The sequence below is a fragment of the Lontra canadensis genome, unplaced genomic scaffold, assembly GCF_010015895.1.
Source record: "Lontra canadensis isolate GAN:19392208 unplaced genomic scaffold, GSC_riverotter_1.0 scaffold41, whole genome shotgun sequence".
NCBI classification, from domain to species: Eukaryota; Metazoa; Chordata; class Mammalia; order Carnivora; family Mustelidae; genus Lontra; species Lontra canadensis.
Window position 1 is genome coordinate 6,500,815 of NW_022631035.1, and position 16,786 is coordinate 6,517,600.

The following is a 16,786-nucleotide window of genomic DNA, read 5'->3' on the forward strand; positions in this document are numbered from 1 at the left end:
GCCTCTTTGAGGAGGAGGGTCAAGTCTTCAAGCCTCCCACTTCTGCTTTTCCTTATCCCTGCTGCTTCCTGGTTTAGTACCTTTAGGCTCTGCTCCTAGAGCTGTCAGAAAATGAAGGACACCGAGGGAATAAAGCCTCCATGGACGATGGTAAGCTGAGACCCCCCCAGGACCCACGCACCCTCCTACCCATCCTACCTGTGTCCCAGATGCCACAAGCATTTCCAGTGCCAGGAACCCCGCTCCCCCACAGGGCCGCGAGCCTGTGCCCCCGCCCCCATCACACCCCAAGACCACAAGGCCTGGTTTCCTTCCTCTGGGCCCAGTAATTCCTCTGGTTTCCTTGTGGTCAGGGTGAGCACCCAGTGGGGCGGAGCCAGGGCCAGCATCCTCCTCCAGCCCTTGGGGGCACCCACAGTGAGGCCACCCCAGGGAGCTCCCCTTCTAGTAGCTCCCAGCTCAAGAACCAGACCTCCTAAGCTGGCATGGTGACTTCAGAGTCCCTGAATGTTTCTTACTCTTGGAAACATGTCCTCAGGATGTGACCTTCCTTCCTCTGCAGCCCCAGTGGTCCCAGCTCGGGGTTGGGCACAGAGTGGGGACTTAGCAAGCTTACAAGGACCCCTGTGCCCTGATCCACCAAGAGTTCAGACTCTAAATATGCATACACACACACACACACACACACACACACACACACACACACCTCCAGTGACAAGTACGCAGCTTGCACAGAATGGCTACATGAGCAGAGGAAACCAACCCTAACGTGTGACATGTCATCTGGGTGCTTGTGGTTACCCCAGGTGTCGCCTGGAGGGAGCCCTGCACTAGCTCTGAAGTCCCAAGAATGTCCTTTCCCTGCTTCTTAAAGGATTTTCACTTTCCTCCTCCCTTCTGGCCACAGGAGCACCTTCCCCGGGAAGGCGCAAGGGAACCCAGAAGACTTGCCCATTCTCCTCTGGAAGATTCCAAGCACAGAGTTAGGTAGGCATCGGAAGAATTTCTAAGACACAGTACAGTCATCGTTTAATCAAAGCTCATGGAGATCCAAGATCAAGATCTTGAGCGAAACAGGAGACTGTGGGAGAGGGGTCATACTTGGTGGTTTGCTTGGTCTAGTAAATATAAAGTTTCCCCAGAAGTGCATATTTTCCAGTTCAACCACCCAAAGGCACTGCTGTGGTCTTGAATGTCAAGGTTTAGAGGGGGACGCACCAGACTGAGAAGCAGGAGGCTAGGATCTCCTGTGGCTTGTCCACTTGGCGCTGGTACAACCGTGGGTAAATTCTGTGGCTCCTTCAAGGTGTCAACAATCACAGCCAATCTGGGGAAATAAACAGTATAATAATCATAAAAATACTCAAAGGTGAGGTAACAGTGTCACCTGGAAATACATCTTTACTCTAAAGAAAGGCAATAGGGGGGCACCTGGTTGGCTCAGTGAGTTAAGATTCTGACTCTTGATCTGGGCTCAGATCTCAGGGTCGTGAGTTTAAGCCCCACACTGGGCTCCATGCTGGGTGTGAAGCCTAATTAATAAATATAAAAAATAAGTAACAAATAAAATAATTTTTTTAAAGATTTTATTTATTTATTTGACAGACAGAGATCACAAGTAGGCAGCGAGGCAGAAAGAGGAAGGGAAGCAGGCTCCCCTCCAAACAGAGAGCCCGACGTGGGGCTCAGTCCCAGGACCCTGGGATCATGACCTGAGCCGAAGGCAGAGGCTTTAACCCACTGAGCCACCCAGGCGCCCCCAAAATTTTTTAAAATTAAAAAAAAAAAGCAAAACAATAGGAAAATAAGTTTCACTAGGGAGTGTGGGCTTCACAAGTAATCTGTGGGGGGAGGTTCCTCTTAGGAGCCCAAGGAAACACCTGGACTCCTGGAGGGGGAAGGGCAGGGGACTTGATCCTGCTGGCCCCATCCTGTCCACAAACACCGAGGAAGAAACGAAATGAGACAAATTGTCCCGTGATGGGGCATCTTAGTGGCACAGTCGGTTAAGTGCCCGACCTCAGGTCATGACCTCAGGATCTCGAGATCGAGCCCCGCGTCAGGTTCTGTGCTCTGCTGGAGTCGCCTTGAGACTCTCTCTCCCTCTCCCTCTGCTCCACCACCTGCTCTCCCTCTCTCTAAAATAAACAAATAAAATATATATTTTTTTAAATTGCCCCATGCTGTCAGAAGATTAGGGAAGTGACACTTTCCCCCTACTCCGTAACAACTACTAGTGGGCATGATTTAAGGGAAGACGAAGCCTGAGAACCACAGGCCTAGGGATCATCGGGTTCGGAGCTCCTTCCCAGGGTGGACACACGTGCTCAGAGGCCAGCGGGGACAGGGGTGGACAGTGATGGATGGGGGCTCCCTGGGTAGACCCAGTCACAGCAGCAGGCACTGCCTGGAGTCCTGAGAATGGTAGGTGCCTCAGAAAATATCGGGGGGTGGGGGTAGCTGTGTGGCCATTCAGCCAGAACTTCCCTTTCCAAGGTGGCACAATCTCAGAGCTGCCCTCTCTCCTGGGCAGTCGATGGCTCCCCATCACTCTGCCTTTTCCTTTCTGGAGATCTAGGCCCCTCCCCCACTGTGGGTGTCCCTCAGGTGTGGCCAAAAGCCAAGAGGCTGGGCACTGCGGAATGACCAGCAGGAAGTGGCGGCATGACCGGCTGGCTGGGGAAGTTTGCTGACCGCTGGGAAAGTTTGCTGACCGTTGGGTGAGTCTGTAATGGGGCGGGAGGGGGGAACCAGCACCTGCGCCAGATGCTTTGTTTCGGGGGGCTGATATCTTCGGGATCCCTGGAGGTAAAAAGGAAAACCGTGAATGAGAAGCAGTGGGGGAGGGGCAGCTGGGAAGGAGGACAGAGCCCCGGAAGTGTCTGGTTTCTCAGTCTGGCCCAGCCTGCCTCTCCGTTGGACTCCCCAGGACTTCCCACATCCCACCCTCCTGCCCATGTCAAGGGAACCTACTCCAACATGGCCAGACCTTCTAGGGGCCCAGGCAAGCAAGACCAACCCACATTCCAGTGCATGCCATAGTCCCAGGGACACAGTCTACAACCAGCGGGGTCATGGTCTATAACACACTCTCAGGTTTGGCTCCAGGCATGCTGTGTTCTAGACTGAGACGACACTGTGGGTGAGCAGATGGGGGCAGGACTGGCCAGAGGCCTGAGAGCACTCTCTGTCCCCCAGAGGGCTCCCGAGGCTTCCTGTGCACGGAGCCGCAGCTCCATGCAGGCCCTGCCCCCCTCACAGGTGTTCGAATCCCAGAGAGAGGACCAGGACAGAGACCTGGTCTCATGGGGGCCTGCGGAGCTCAGCAAGGGCCTCCACTGGGGACCTGCTCCAGGTGGAGGGGTGGCCCTGAGGGGCAGCCCTGGGGGGCTCCTCAGAGTCCCAGTCACAGTAGCAAGAAGGGCATAGGTGACTCTTCAAGGTCCTCCCCCCAGCGGGGGAGGCAGGGGCAGCACTCAGCGCTCATGGGCCATCCTCTCCCGACACCCTAGGGACACACCAAGTGGCCAGACGCGCAGGGGCAGCTTCTGGCCAGTGCTGACCTCCCGGGTCTCCTGAATCACAGCTGATAACCTGGGAGGTGGGTAAGGGGAGCCAGCCCTGGAGGCCCCGTGACTGGGATGTTGGGGTCAGCGCAGCATGGAGGTCCGGCCTTTGTGGCCTGGCCCTGAGCGGCCTTCCAGCAGCAGGTGCGGCCCCAATGAGTCATCAGTGCTTCCTTCTGTGAAACGGGAGCAGCGCCGCCGGCCCTGCCCCGCCCCCCCGAGGGAGGCTCCCCAGGACAACAGAGACGCGAATGCACCTGCCTGGCGCCTGGGCTGCTGTTGACTGAACTCACGTCCTGAAATGTGCTCGCCTCTGCCCCCACACTCAGAGAGATGAGATGACTTACTTGCAAGGACTCCACTTTCGTCCACCATACCACGCCTCTCCAGTGAGTGACTGCTCAGGGCAGGGAGAGAGTGGGTTCTAGAAGGCAGTGGAGGGCACCAAACTGCTGTCTCAGAAGTGCGATGGGGAAGGGGATGTTGGGCAATTATGGCTGACAAATGGATGGACTTGCCCGGGAGTCTTCGTTCCCCCGCCTCCCCATCACCACCTTCTGCTTCCTTCTCCTCCCTCACCCAAGGGCCACCCTGGGCCTCTTCCTCTGTCGAATGATGCCAGACAAACAGAACACAGTCCCTGTGGGCTTTCGCCCCGGTCCTGACAGGGGGTGGGGTCGAACCAGCAAATGGTCAGTTCAAACACTTCTAATATTGGCTTCCGGAAACACAGTTGGCCTTGAGCTTGACTTTGTGAGTTTGTGACACTCTGGGGATGACCCCACCTCAGGAAGGTCAGCAGCTTCTTCAAACACACACACACACCCCTATAACCTCCTTGACCCCACAGCTTATCTGTCCCAGGACCTACAGCAATCTTCCCACAGACATTTCCAGAAGCTGGCAGAATGCATTTCTTTCTTTCTTTTCTTTTCTTTCTTTCTTTCTTTTTTTTTTTTTTTGGTGGGCAGCAAAGCCAAGTTTATTGAGAGTACGAAGCTCCAGAAGAGGGAGGGGACCTGAGAGGGTTGCCCAGAGTATGTGTTTCAAAGCCAAGAACTCAGGCAAGCCAAGAGTTCATAGGACTTCACAGTAGGTGAGTGTTCACTATAGACGTGTCCGTGTCTCCCTCCCTGTTCCAAGACAGCGGGTCAGGAGTATACATGCTTCCCGGGAGAAAAGGTGAAGCTCATTGTATTGCCTCACCTTGCCTGAGTCTGGTGCGTTCTTTCTATTTCTTTTGGACTTTCTGTGCTTTCCTGAGATGCAGACAGGTCTGATCCACTTACATTTCCTGAGTCTTTTAGTATATTAGTAAATGAAGAGTCCAAAAGAGGATTAATGAAAATTAGGGCATTTAACAAATCAAGGCTTTTGACATGCAACACATACACACACACACACACACACACACACACACACACACACTTACAAGGTTTATAAAAGTATTAACTCATGGTGTGGGCTGGCAAGGGGACCAGCTGCAGAGTTATGGGAAGGACCCCTTCTCTCCTTCCCAGCAGGAGAAGTCCTATAAATGCTGGGCCTTTAAGAACAAACTCACTTAGGAATAATGTCAATACTAAGTTTGAAGAAAAGTTCTAAAATTGGGTTCTGGTAATGGTTGCACAATTGTGAATTTACTTATAATTAGAGAAGTACATGTATAAAATGAGTAAATTTTATGGCATGATACCTAAATTTAAAAAAATTGAGGGGGGGGCATCTCTGGGGTACAGTGGTTTAAGTGTCTCATGCTCGGTTTCGGCTCAGGTCATGATGTCAGAATGGTGAGATCAAGCCCTACATTGGGCTCTGCATTCAGCACAGAATCTGTTTGGGATTCTCTCTCCCTCTCCCCCTGTTCTCCTCTCCACCCACCTCTCAAATACACAAATAAATCTTTAAAAAGCAACTTTGTGAATGTGAGCCCAAAGACCTTCTCTCCACCACCTCCCCTCATCTATCCATCTTGATTACTGAATGTCCTTTTAAAAAAATCTTCTTAAAAATTTTTATTCAGGGACAACAGTGGGTTGGAGCCTCTGCCTTTGGCTCGGGTCATGATCCCGGGGTCCTGGGATCCGGCCCCGCATCAGGCTCTCTGCTCAGCGCGGAGCCTGCTTCCGCCTCTCTCTCTGCCTGCCTTTCTGCCTGCTTGTGATCTCTGTCTGTCAAATAAATAAAAATCTTTAAAAAATTTTTTTTTATTCATTTATTTGTCAGAGAGAGAGAGAGCACAAGCAGGGGGAGCAGCAGGCAGATGGAGAAACAGGCTTGCCACTCGATCCCAGGACCCTGAGATCACAACCTGAGCTGAAGGTAGATACTTAACTGACTGAGCCACCCAGGCATCCCACGTCCCTCTCCTTGTGTTTTATTCCCTCCTCTGCCCCAGTCTCCCTCAGACACTTCCTGGCACTGACCAAATATTTCAAAGAACTGATTCCTTCCTTCCTGCAATGTGAGAGGATCAGGGAAGGCTGTCGACAAACCAAGTACCAAAGTCGTTAAAAACTTCCAACAGAGGGAATGGGTATCTACCTCTCCCAGGGAGGTGAGGCATGGAGTGCAGAAGCGCAGGGACTGCTTGTCAATAGCACTGAAGGCAAGATCCACTGCCCTGGCCTGGCCCCTCATGTGCTCAGTTCACTCGTATCTAAATCCATTGCACCCTGAATTCCAGCACTTTCCATGCTTCAACTCCTGACTGCTCCCCCCCGGCTCCGCCTTGGTTTCCACCCCAGCCCATTCCTGCCTGTCTGTTTCAGCCCTGGCTGGCCCCAGGGGGCACATGAGGGCCCCAGGGAATGGGGTGGTGGGGTGGGGAGTGAGCACAGAGTAAACAGAGTAGAGCTGGGATGAACCCAATGGCCTAACCTAGCCTTGGAGTAGTCGGCTGTGGGGCAGTGCCAGGGAGGTCCAACAGTCCCAGACCTAATTCCCAAGGTGGCTGGAACTAGGGAACACAAATCAGGTGTGGGGCCCAGAGGGCAAGGGGCAGTGCGGTCTGCAGCCAGTAGAGAAGCTGCTCTCCCTAGAACCCAGGTAAATCGGGAATCCGGCAGCTATGGGCGGTCCATGGCGCCATCTGTCGGTAGTTTCTAGAACTGCCGGCTGTGTCAGACAGGTAACTTTGTTTCCATCTCTCAAGCAGGAAGCGGAGAGGTGTCTGTATACATATCGAGGTGGGTGGCATTGATCCTTCCATATCCTCCAGCCAGTAGACTAGGAAGAAGGGGTAGGCTCCAGCCCCTGGGAGAGAGAATGTGGGGACTTCAGAGAAGCAGGGGGGCCTCTATGGTGGACAAGGAGCTGGGGAAGGGGGTGGGGGGAAGTATGGAGAAGGGAACAGGAATGAGCCCATCTCTCCAACCAGGCTGCCCAGGAGTGGTGAGGGGCACCTGAACTCAGACTCTGGGGTCTCTAGGGCTCCTGGTTCCCAGCCAACGAGACCAGGGGACGCTCAGAAGCCTCTCCAGATGACCAGCTCTGAGGCCCACCTGGGACTGCTCAGCTGCCTGTTAGATCCAGCAGACAGTTGCTCCACTTCTTGCTTCTGCTGGACTGTTCTAGATGAGGGGCGGGGCTGAGGCTGCCGGTGGGGGCGGCGGAGCAGCAGCCTCACCTCTGGGATCGAGAAGGCAGAGGCAGGGAAACACATCAACCTCCCTGCCGTATCTCCCAGCTAAACTCTCTACTGTAAGGCTCTGGGTTCAAGGGCCAAGGTCCCACCAATGGGACCCCCTTTCTGAATGTGTCTTTCGGCCACATGGGGAGGATGAGAGCTTGCATATTCCTGAGTTTCCAGCTCTAGGACACAGGAGGCGCGGCTTTCGTGGCGGGCAGCTTCAGGGGTGCACGTGTGTGTCTGTGCAGGGAGGGGAGGGGATGGAGAAGGGGGTCCCTTCAGATGAAGCAGAAAGGGGAGTGATCCTGATACAGCTTTCCAGTCCCACCGACTGAATTTGTCTACACGGAAGCCCACAGGGTTTTCAATCATGGATGTTTATTAGATGCACTTGGAGAGCTCTTTAAAAAAAATATCCGTGCCGGAGCCACCTTTGCAACCTCCTTCGCCCACCCAAGTGCAGCTTGAGGTTCTGACTCAGTTGATCTGGGCGGAGCCCTGGCCCACGCCCTGAGGAAGAGAGGATGCAGGAGAGAAAAGAGGTTTCAGACCCGCCCTGGACATGCCCGGGAGCAGGTGCAGGAAACCCAGAAGTTAGCCACACACTTGACCTCAAGGAACCACTCTTAACCCCTGGATCACCAAAACTCTCTCCAGAGAGGGAGGGCAGACATTCGTACAGGGGAACTCGACATAACAGCGAAGCCCGTGGCTGTGGGATCTGGTGTCCCAGCCCCAAGCCTTCCACGCTGGCGATGATTAGGAGCAGGGACTTGGACTCACGGACTGGCTTTGAATCCCAGTCCTGCCCCTGACAAGCTGTGTGATCTTGGCTGACTTACGAACATCTCTGAGCCTCAGCTTGTCCCCCTGGAGAATGAGGCTAATGATCACCCCACTCCCCAGTGTCCACACCCCACAAAGGTTTGGGGTTGCTGTCTCTACTGGCTTTACCACATCACCCCCATGCCGAGTGAAGTGGGTCACAGTGTGTGCCACTTCCTTCATATCCAAGGCCAACAGAGCAGCTGTCCCCGTCCTCGCTTTTCTGCAGGACAGCTCAGACTCCTTTCAATCCTTTTCCCTGCTCCTCTGTCCCTCATTATCCTAGGATAGCCATGCCTTTCCAGGGAACCCTGTGCTGAATCCAGCCCCACATGGCCTCACACTTGGATGGGCCGCCCAGAAACAGAGAGGGTCAGGTCGACTGCTCAGGCCAAGACCTGAGACACTGCCAGACTTCTGAATCCACCAGGGGGCATTCTATGCCCAGGCACAGTGTATTGGCTTATTTGACAACTTAATGACCGTCTGCATTGTGCCAAGCGCTGGGGACAGGAAGATAAAATTATGACAATTCTCCTTTCTGGGAGTTCACCGTTTAGTAGGAAGCACATAAACAGACAGGAAAACAAAGGATTATCTTAAAAGGTAGAAGTGGTCCAAAGGTCAAGGCAAAAATCCCAGTGGCCTGGGTGGGAAAGGGCTTCTCCCTTTTATGGGACACAGGAAATGGTGCAGACAAGTGGCCCTGGGGTCAGGGATCCCAGCCCTGCAACCCTGCCCCTGTCAGTCCCATCTGATTTCTGTTCTCCAGGAATTCTGGGAGGAGGATGAACAGAGCCCTGAAAATTCCAGAAGGATATCCAGCCCACCCTAAATGGAGCCTCAATTCTTTCGAAGTATGAGGGGATGACAGGCCTTAAGTCATTTCACTCTTCCCCTTCCTACCACACATGCCCAGCAACCCCCACCCCCAGCAGTCCCCAAAGTGTGACAAAGTGGTTGAAACTGTCCCTGTGGGCCAGTCACCCAGCTGCTTCAACGCTCCCAAGCAGCCTGACTGTTAGGGAAGTCAGGGGTGGGGACCGTAGACATCGGGGTCCCCAGCACAGGGCCCCAGGGCCTCAGACCTCCCCCATCATGATTCTCTGGGGCTGGGACTAGGAATCTGTCCTTTCAACAGGCTCCCCAAGATGATGCCTACAATCACATTTAGGAAACTCCACCACGCAGAATTTGGAAGGCCTGGGACTCTCCTTGTGCTCAGAGGTGGTAGATAAGTTAGGATAGATTAGGAGAGGATAGGACAGGGGAGCCCGGGCGGCCCTGTCTTTTGGGTATCCGACTCCTGATTTCAGCTCAGGTCATGATCTCCGGGTCATGGGGTTGGGCTCCGTGCTCAGCACAGAGTCTCCTTAAAATTATCTCTCCTCTCCCTCCCCACCCCGCCTTCTTTCTCTCTCCCTCACTCTCTAAATAAATAAATATTTTTGTTAAAAAAAAAAAAAGAAGAACAGGATAGGACAGGATAGGGCTGTGCCTTGACTTGACAGTCAACTCAGTAGATATTTGTTGAATGACACAAGCCAGTGAGAAGAGCTCTCTGGGACCCGTGCAGGGGGATGGAGACAGGCAGCTCTGCAGCTTCCTCCAGACAGTCTCTCTGGATTTCCTTTGGGCTCCCAGAGTCCGGGGGCATTAGAGTGAGAGTCCCATCCAGAAAGAGGGTCTTGGAGTCCTAGCAAGGAGTTTGATGCTGCACTCACTGTGCCTGGGTGTCCTCAAGCATCAGAAGTATTTGGTAAAGCATTGTGCGAGCATGGAGGGCTAGCTAATGGTGTGGTCGTGGCAGTCCAGATCCTTTCAAATGGGAACAGGGGGCGCCCAGGTGGCTCAGTCAGTTAAACCTCCAGCTCTTGATTTCAGCTCCGGTCATGATCTCAGGGTCATGAGTTGGAGCCCCACATCCTGCTTGAGATTCTCTCTCTCTCTCCTACTCCTTCTGCTCCTCCCCTTGCTGTGCTCTCTCTCTCTCTCTAAAATATTTTTTTTAAAGTAGGGAACAGGGTAGGATGGCTCAGACCATCTTTGGGTCACAGGTGAGGTCATGGCAGCAACATCCTTGTTTACAGACAATAAGCCTGGCATGCGACTTGCTCTGGGGATGCTCGGAGAACTGTGTCCTGGCAGACTGTGGACCAGGAGCAAGGAGGAGCTGGGAAACCCCAGTGAGGGGGGAGGAAGCCCCAGGAGGGCAGCTGGAGGTAAAGACGTTATGGCCTCTTTAAGGATTTCAAGATTTGAAATTTGCACATGGAGGGAGTTCCTAAAAAAACAAACAAACTAATAATCCTCAGAAAGATAAAACCCAGAACTCCCCAGTTCTTGTCAAGATTCATCCAAGAAGTCTGGCCTCTGTCCCCAGGTCCCTCCTCCTGGCTGGCCCGAGGGGAGCCAGAAAACTTTCCCTGGTCATAGGACAGCTGAGGCAGGATGGCCATTTTTTTTTTTAAGATTATTTATTTAGAGAGAGAGAGAGTAAGAGCGAGCAGGAGGAAGGGCAGAAGGAGAGAGAGAATCGTCAAGCAGACTCCACACTGAGCACGGAGCCTGACACGGGGCTCGATCTCACGACCCCGAGATCATGACCTGAGCCAGAAGCAAGAGTTGGGTGCTTAACCGACTGAGCCACCCAGGTGCCCCAGGATGGCCATTTTAAAAGGCATTTCGTTAGTGCCTTGTCCCTGGGAATGCCAGGCTGGGGGAGCTCCCTCCCGCCCTACAAGGCTGAACCTCCTTTAGGATCACAAGGAGCCAGAAACCGGTCAGGAGGACCCGCTCTCCCTTGTGCCCTCTGGTGGGAACACGACACTGTATCCGGGTGTTACCTCAGCCTCCTGTCTCCTTGGAAGACGGGATTCTCCAGCCTCTGCCGGTGGTCTCGGGCACAGAGATGGCCGGCGCGGCTCACTCCTGGGGGTGGTGACACAGGGCGCCTCTCTGACCCGAGGTGGGCAGAGGCCTCTGCTTTTATGGCTGTCCTGGTTGAGGGGAGGGGTGGCGACTGTGGGCCCATCGTGACATCCAATCACAGGTCTCCTGCCTCATCTGGGATGCTGAGGGGGCAGTGTCTTCTCTATTCTTTTATTGAAACACGGAAGATGAGGAGGCACACTTTCCCAACGAAAGACTGCCCTCCTCACGTTTGCTCGCCACCAGCCCTCCCTTGACCCAGATCCGTAGCCCGTATCTGGGAAGGGGTACACAGATCTCAGTGTTCTTGGCCTGTGGACAATAGATAATTCTCTGCTCCTATGAACGCCGTCTGCTTCCCGGGAGGAGAAAAAGAATCTCAGCTTGGTGCCGGGGAGATCCAGCCCCCATGTGGGGGTATCCCAAGGCCTACCCGAGAGGACCAAGCCACCGCATTTGCAAGACCACACTTGCGAAGGACACGGTGGGAGCGTGCAGCCTCCCCCTAAGGCCTGCTGCATCCTCAAGCTGCCTTGTTACAGCCTGCCCCGACCCGCCCACTCCCCTTCCACCTGCCCAGGACCAGCCAGATGTTAGGCGCTGAATTCCTTCTCCACCCCATTCACATGGTGAAGTCCTAGTACCTCAGAATGGGACATGACTTGGAGTTGGGGGTCTTTACTGGAATGACTCGGAATGGGGGTCTTTACCCTGAGGTCATTAGGGGGTGCGTTCATCTAGTACGTCTGGTGTCCTTATAAAAAGAGGACATTTGGACATGGGGACACACATAGAGGAGAGACGACGTGAAGAGTGACAGCGAGAAGACGGCGGTCTGCAAGTCCAGGAGCGAGGCCTGGACGGGTCCTTCCATCGGGGACCCCCCCGAAGGAGCTGACCCCACTGACCCCTTGATTTCGGACTCCCAGCTTCCAGAAGGGAGATGACAAATTTCTGTTGTTGAAGCCACTCGGTCTGTGCTGAGTGGTCAAATGGTCCTCGCGAACCAATACCGCAGGTTGCTGCTCACTGGTTCCCAAGAGGAAGGGACCTCCTGAGGACCCAGAGACCCCCCCTCTTGACTTCCATGATTATGATCCAGGGAGATACTCTCTTCCAGCTCAGCCTGGCCCCCTGGCTCCATTTTGCAAGGTGAGACACAACCTCTCCCAGGTAAGCCCTCATTCCTCAACACAAGTACACCCTTTGTGAGTGCGCGTGCGCGCACACACACACGGGGTGGTTTTGTCCCCAGGGGACAGACCAGGACCTTACCGATACAGTAAAGCAGCTGCAGAATTCACGAGGAGAATAGACACTGGGCAAGCAGGAGGCTGACACAGGGGAGGTGCATCCTCTGATGATGGGGGATGCAGAACTGTGTGCCGGAGTTCAGGGTGGGGACTGATGTTAATGACACGGTGGCAGGGAACAGCTTTTAATGAGTGCTGGTGAAGAACCGAGGAGAGAATGAATGAATGGTTTGAACGTCATTCCCTGCTGTACTCTCTGCCCTGAGGGACACCCCGTGCTTTCTAACGCGGAGCCGCTCCCACAGAAACCTCGAGAGCGGCGTCAGCGCACTGGCATGTTCCGTGTGCACACATCTAAGTCAGTCGTCTCAAAACCGCAGTTTTTAGTTAGGCTGGGGTGGGCAGTGGGCATTGGGGGTCCCACGCCCCTACGTGCAACAAACACACTCTGTCTCCCCCAGGCCCTCCATCTTCAGCCTCCTCCGAAGTCCTCCCAAGGGCAGAATGCACTGGAAGAAACTTGGCAGGGTGAAAGCTGCCTGTCTTTCTCAGAGGGTGTGGAGTGAGAGGTGTGGCCTGGCCCTGCTGGGGTCTGGCCTTCCTGAAGGGCTGGCGGTTATAAGGGTTATAATGCTGGTGGGCTGGGGGGGCGGGCGGGCGGAGGCTACTACAGGGTGCGCTCACCTTGGGATTCCTTTTCTTTTTTCAGATCAATTTTTTAAAAAAATAGTTTCCTTGATGTTCATGGAAAAGGAAAGAGTAAGAGGAAGGAGGGAGGGAGAAAGAAAACAGTTGAAATGTCTTCATGACCCCCATCGGCCTGGCCCCAGGGACCCACCCCCTCCTCTTCGACCTGTTGTGGTGTCATGTGACTCTGTGCGAATGCAGGTAAATATGAATGTCTGCAGGGAGGGGCACTGTTAAAACCTTCCCACTTAAGCAGGGAATTAGATCCTTTGGAAAATTCTACTTGGCCTGTGCGGTGAGGGTGGGGGATGGCGGTGATGCCAACGGCATCTACCCGCCCCCCCCCCACCTTCCACCTGCCTATGATCTTCACCCCAAACAGCCCTGGTTAAGGATGAGATGGAATCTTCTCCCTTCAGCTGGGACTGATTCTTTTTTTTTTTTTTGTCCTTCTCCAACACCCTGCTCCCCTACCCCTTAGCTCCATGGGTGGGTGTGTACCTGGTTTTTACCTCCCCTAAGGAAAGAGAGAACAGGGACGGAGCCCTGCTACGTCTGGTTGGCCCCAAGGGGTCCATATCTGACCCCCAGTTGGCCAGGATGCTCCCCTAACCCTCCCACCTGACAGCCCCTGGGCTCCGTTGGTGGCCTCAGCTCACTGTACCTCCTTCCCCACCTCTGATCCCCGAACCCCTGACCCTGCCCGATGGACACACATGTCTCTTTCCAGTGCCCAACTGTTACAGGATTTTTGTTCCCTTACTGTCGTGGTTCTTGGTCACGCCTCTTGGAAGAATGAAGAGGTAGACCCAGGGGAGAGTGATGGGCAGTGAGGCAGAGTTTATTGCGTGATGGTACAAAGCTCCTGAAGAGGGAGGGGACCCTAAAAGGTTGCCAGTTTGGTGTTCAAATTTATAAACTCTTTTGAAGAACTATCTTGAGCATCCTGGGTGGGGGGCCCCTGTGGCTTGGCCGCTAAGGTGTACCAATCAGGGCTTCTATCATGCACCTGTCTCCCTAATGGGTTGTTGTTCACATGTTGCTGGTCTTTGGGGCTGACGTCTGAAAACTATCAGCTTGTGATAGTGACCCACGTTTTATGGTTCATTGTTTTGTTTCAGGATGTTTTGCAAAAGTGACTCCTGCAGACGCTGGGACAGGATGCTCTCAGGTCCTAAGCTGTGAAACAGGATGCTGGTGCGGTTTGGTCTTAGCTGTCCCCGCTTTTTTGCTTTCTTGTTGGGGACCCTGGCCCTGACTACTAAGTGTCCCATTAACCTCTAACACAATGACACTGACTGCCAGGGACAGAAAAACACCCAAGTTTCTCCGTCCCAGGGCTCCACTCAGCACCCACAACAGGGCAGGAGCCCAGAAGCTGTTTGCACAGTTAGAGGAGCTGGCCAGTCACATGCTGCCCAAAGGTTGTCAGGCTAAAGGTCACAGTCCCCAGGCTGGCCCCAGGCAGCTGTAAACCGGCGTGAAGGGGAACAGCATCACCAAGTCCTAGCTAGCAGAAGCCTCCTGCTTCAGACCCCGTGCCCCGCGAGCAACAGGCTCCATGTTCACTGTAATACCCCAGAACAGTGTTTTCTTCACCCAAGACAGTTTGCGCCCAGATGACACTGGGCAATGTCCGGGGCCATTATTCGTTGTCTCCACTAAGGGGATGGCGTTGCTACCGAGTATCTAGTAAATGGGAGGCCAGGAAGGCTGCTCAGCTCTGACAACGCACAGGATGACCCCAGCACAAAGAATGATCCAGGCCCAATGTCAGTGGTTCGAGACTGAGGGACCCTGTCCTAGAGGCAGACTCAAGGTAGCGCTGGGGCTCCCCGCATGCCAGCCCCATTGCACCCACCCACGCAAGCATAGTGAACCCCTTGGGCACAAAGACCCACTTGCCTGGGCCCCCTCCCCTGCTGGGTGCTGGGCCCAGAGACATGGGAATGAACGCTATCGGTATTGGCCTGGGTCTGGGGCTCACAGTCCGGGAGGGAACAGGAAAAAGGTCACAGGGGACGGTGATCCGCCCCACCCCCGGGGTGGGGGTAGGTAGAGCGCAAGCAGAGGGTCTCTACTTGGCCTCAGGCTGGGCAGGCAGCCGCGCTACCACCAACCCGCAGCGGGCCAGGAAGCGGAGCCAGCCGGTCGGGGCCGGCTCCTCGGGGTGGCGGGGATCAGGTTGCACGGGTGGCAGGGCGGGGCGCAGGAGGCGGGGCGCAGGAGGCGGCCTCGGGTTGGCCGGCAGCTAGGGGCGGGGCCCCTCGGAGTGACGCCAGATCCCGGAGTCGGTCCCCATCCCCAAGTCCCAGCCCCCCAGGTGCGTGGGGGAAGGTGGGTTGGGTGCTGAGGCGGCGGGAGGGAGTAGGGGACGCGAGCGGTCCGCCGGGAGAGCGGCTGGAGCGCGGGGTTAGGGACTCCGTAAAACCTTCGCCAGCCCCCGGCCCTCCCTGCGCGGTCGGATGCTGAAGCCGACCTCTTCGTGCTCCCAGGGCGCCCCAGGGCCTTGGCTTGGAGAGGCCCGGGGTGCGAGGGTTGAGGCGCTAGGATCTGGGCCCCCAGTGCCTCTGCACCCACCCAGCTCTGTTCCAGACCTCGAATTTAGGCCGTGAGGGCTCATTCTCAGCACAGCCTGTGCTTCGGGGTCCCAATTCGAGGGCTTGTGCAGAGCTGGGCCTCAGGGTGCAACTTACAGATGAGGAAAGCTTGTCAGAGGAGTTATTACTAACTAGGTCCCACCTGAGGAGCCGGGGGCGGGGGAGTGGGGTGTTGGTGGAAGTGGGATGCTAACCCGTGTGGATCCAGGAGGGAGCCCAGTATCACCCCGTCCATTTCTGCCCTTGGGTCTGACCTGCGGGAAGGAAGAGTTAGGCTCCAAACCCCCAGAGGGCAGGGACCAGATACTGCTTCTCTCTGTCCCCAGAGTAGGAACTCAGTATTTCCTGTCCACTGAAGGCAGTTCAAGACCCCCTCTTCAGCCTGGTTTCTTGACTTCCTGTGCCCCAGGTGACCCTCTTAGCATCTGATGGTCAACCCCTGCCAGTCAGTGTCTGACCCTCTCCTTAGCACCCCCTCCCAATCCTGGCAATCTGTTATCCTACCACTCTGGGGACCTCATCCATGAGCGACAGCAGAGAAAAGGAAAGGAGTCATGTCCAGAGGGCAGAACCCAGTGAAATCTGGCCCTGAAAGCAGTGTGTCTGGGCAGAAAACACCGGACAGCTAGCTTTATGAAACTGTGACTTTCATGGAGTGACCTTGAGGAACTAAACACTAAATATGAATTCAGGGTGTTAGTGCTTGTATTTTACAGGGGAGGAAACTGAGCCGCCCAAGGTCACAAAGCTAGTAAGCACGAGTTGGGATCTGAACCTATTGTTGGATTCCTAGGTCATGTTCTCCCTGCAGAACTGCCTCCTGCTAAAAGGGCAGCTGGTTTCTGGTCCTCACTTCGTTCCCTGTACCTTTCAGTCACCCACAGCCCACAGAGGGACCCACCACCCGCCAGCCTTCATCTGTCAATATCCCTTCTAAAAGGAGAGGAAGGTCAGAGCTGCACCCTCATCCCAAGGAGGATGAGGTCAGAGCATTACCCAGCTGGAAGAGATATAAATAATTCATGAGGCTGTGTGAATCGGGGGCTGCAGCTTCCGGGAGGGCCCAGAAGGCACACAGCAGACAGGAAACAAAATCGGGTCATTTGCACCTGAGCCTGATCTCTGCAAACCCCATGGGGCTGGAGAAAGTGCCTTGTTTGGTGACAAAAGGTTGGAGGGCGTGGCCCCAGGCAAGTCACTTCACCTGCTTCTTGCTGCTCTCATTTCTAGCTCTTACATTGAGGTGTGAACACCACAGTGTAAAGGGGAATACTGGGTGTGGCCCTTGGCAGG

General features: G+C 54.7%; 1 long non-coding RNA gene across 1 annotated transcript; it reads right to left on the bottom strand.

Moving 5' to 3' along the window:
- On the bottom strand, positions 1–10,943 carry LOC116875330. The gene is made up of 3 exons (XR_004384175.1): positions 10,869–10,943; positions 1,219–1,327; positions 1–101 (listed from the first exon to the last, which is right to left on the bottom strand). It is a non-coding gene; the product is annotated as an uncharacterized LOC116875330 (long non-coding RNA).
- Between the last annotated feature and the right edge of the window lie 5,843 nt (positions 10,944–16,786).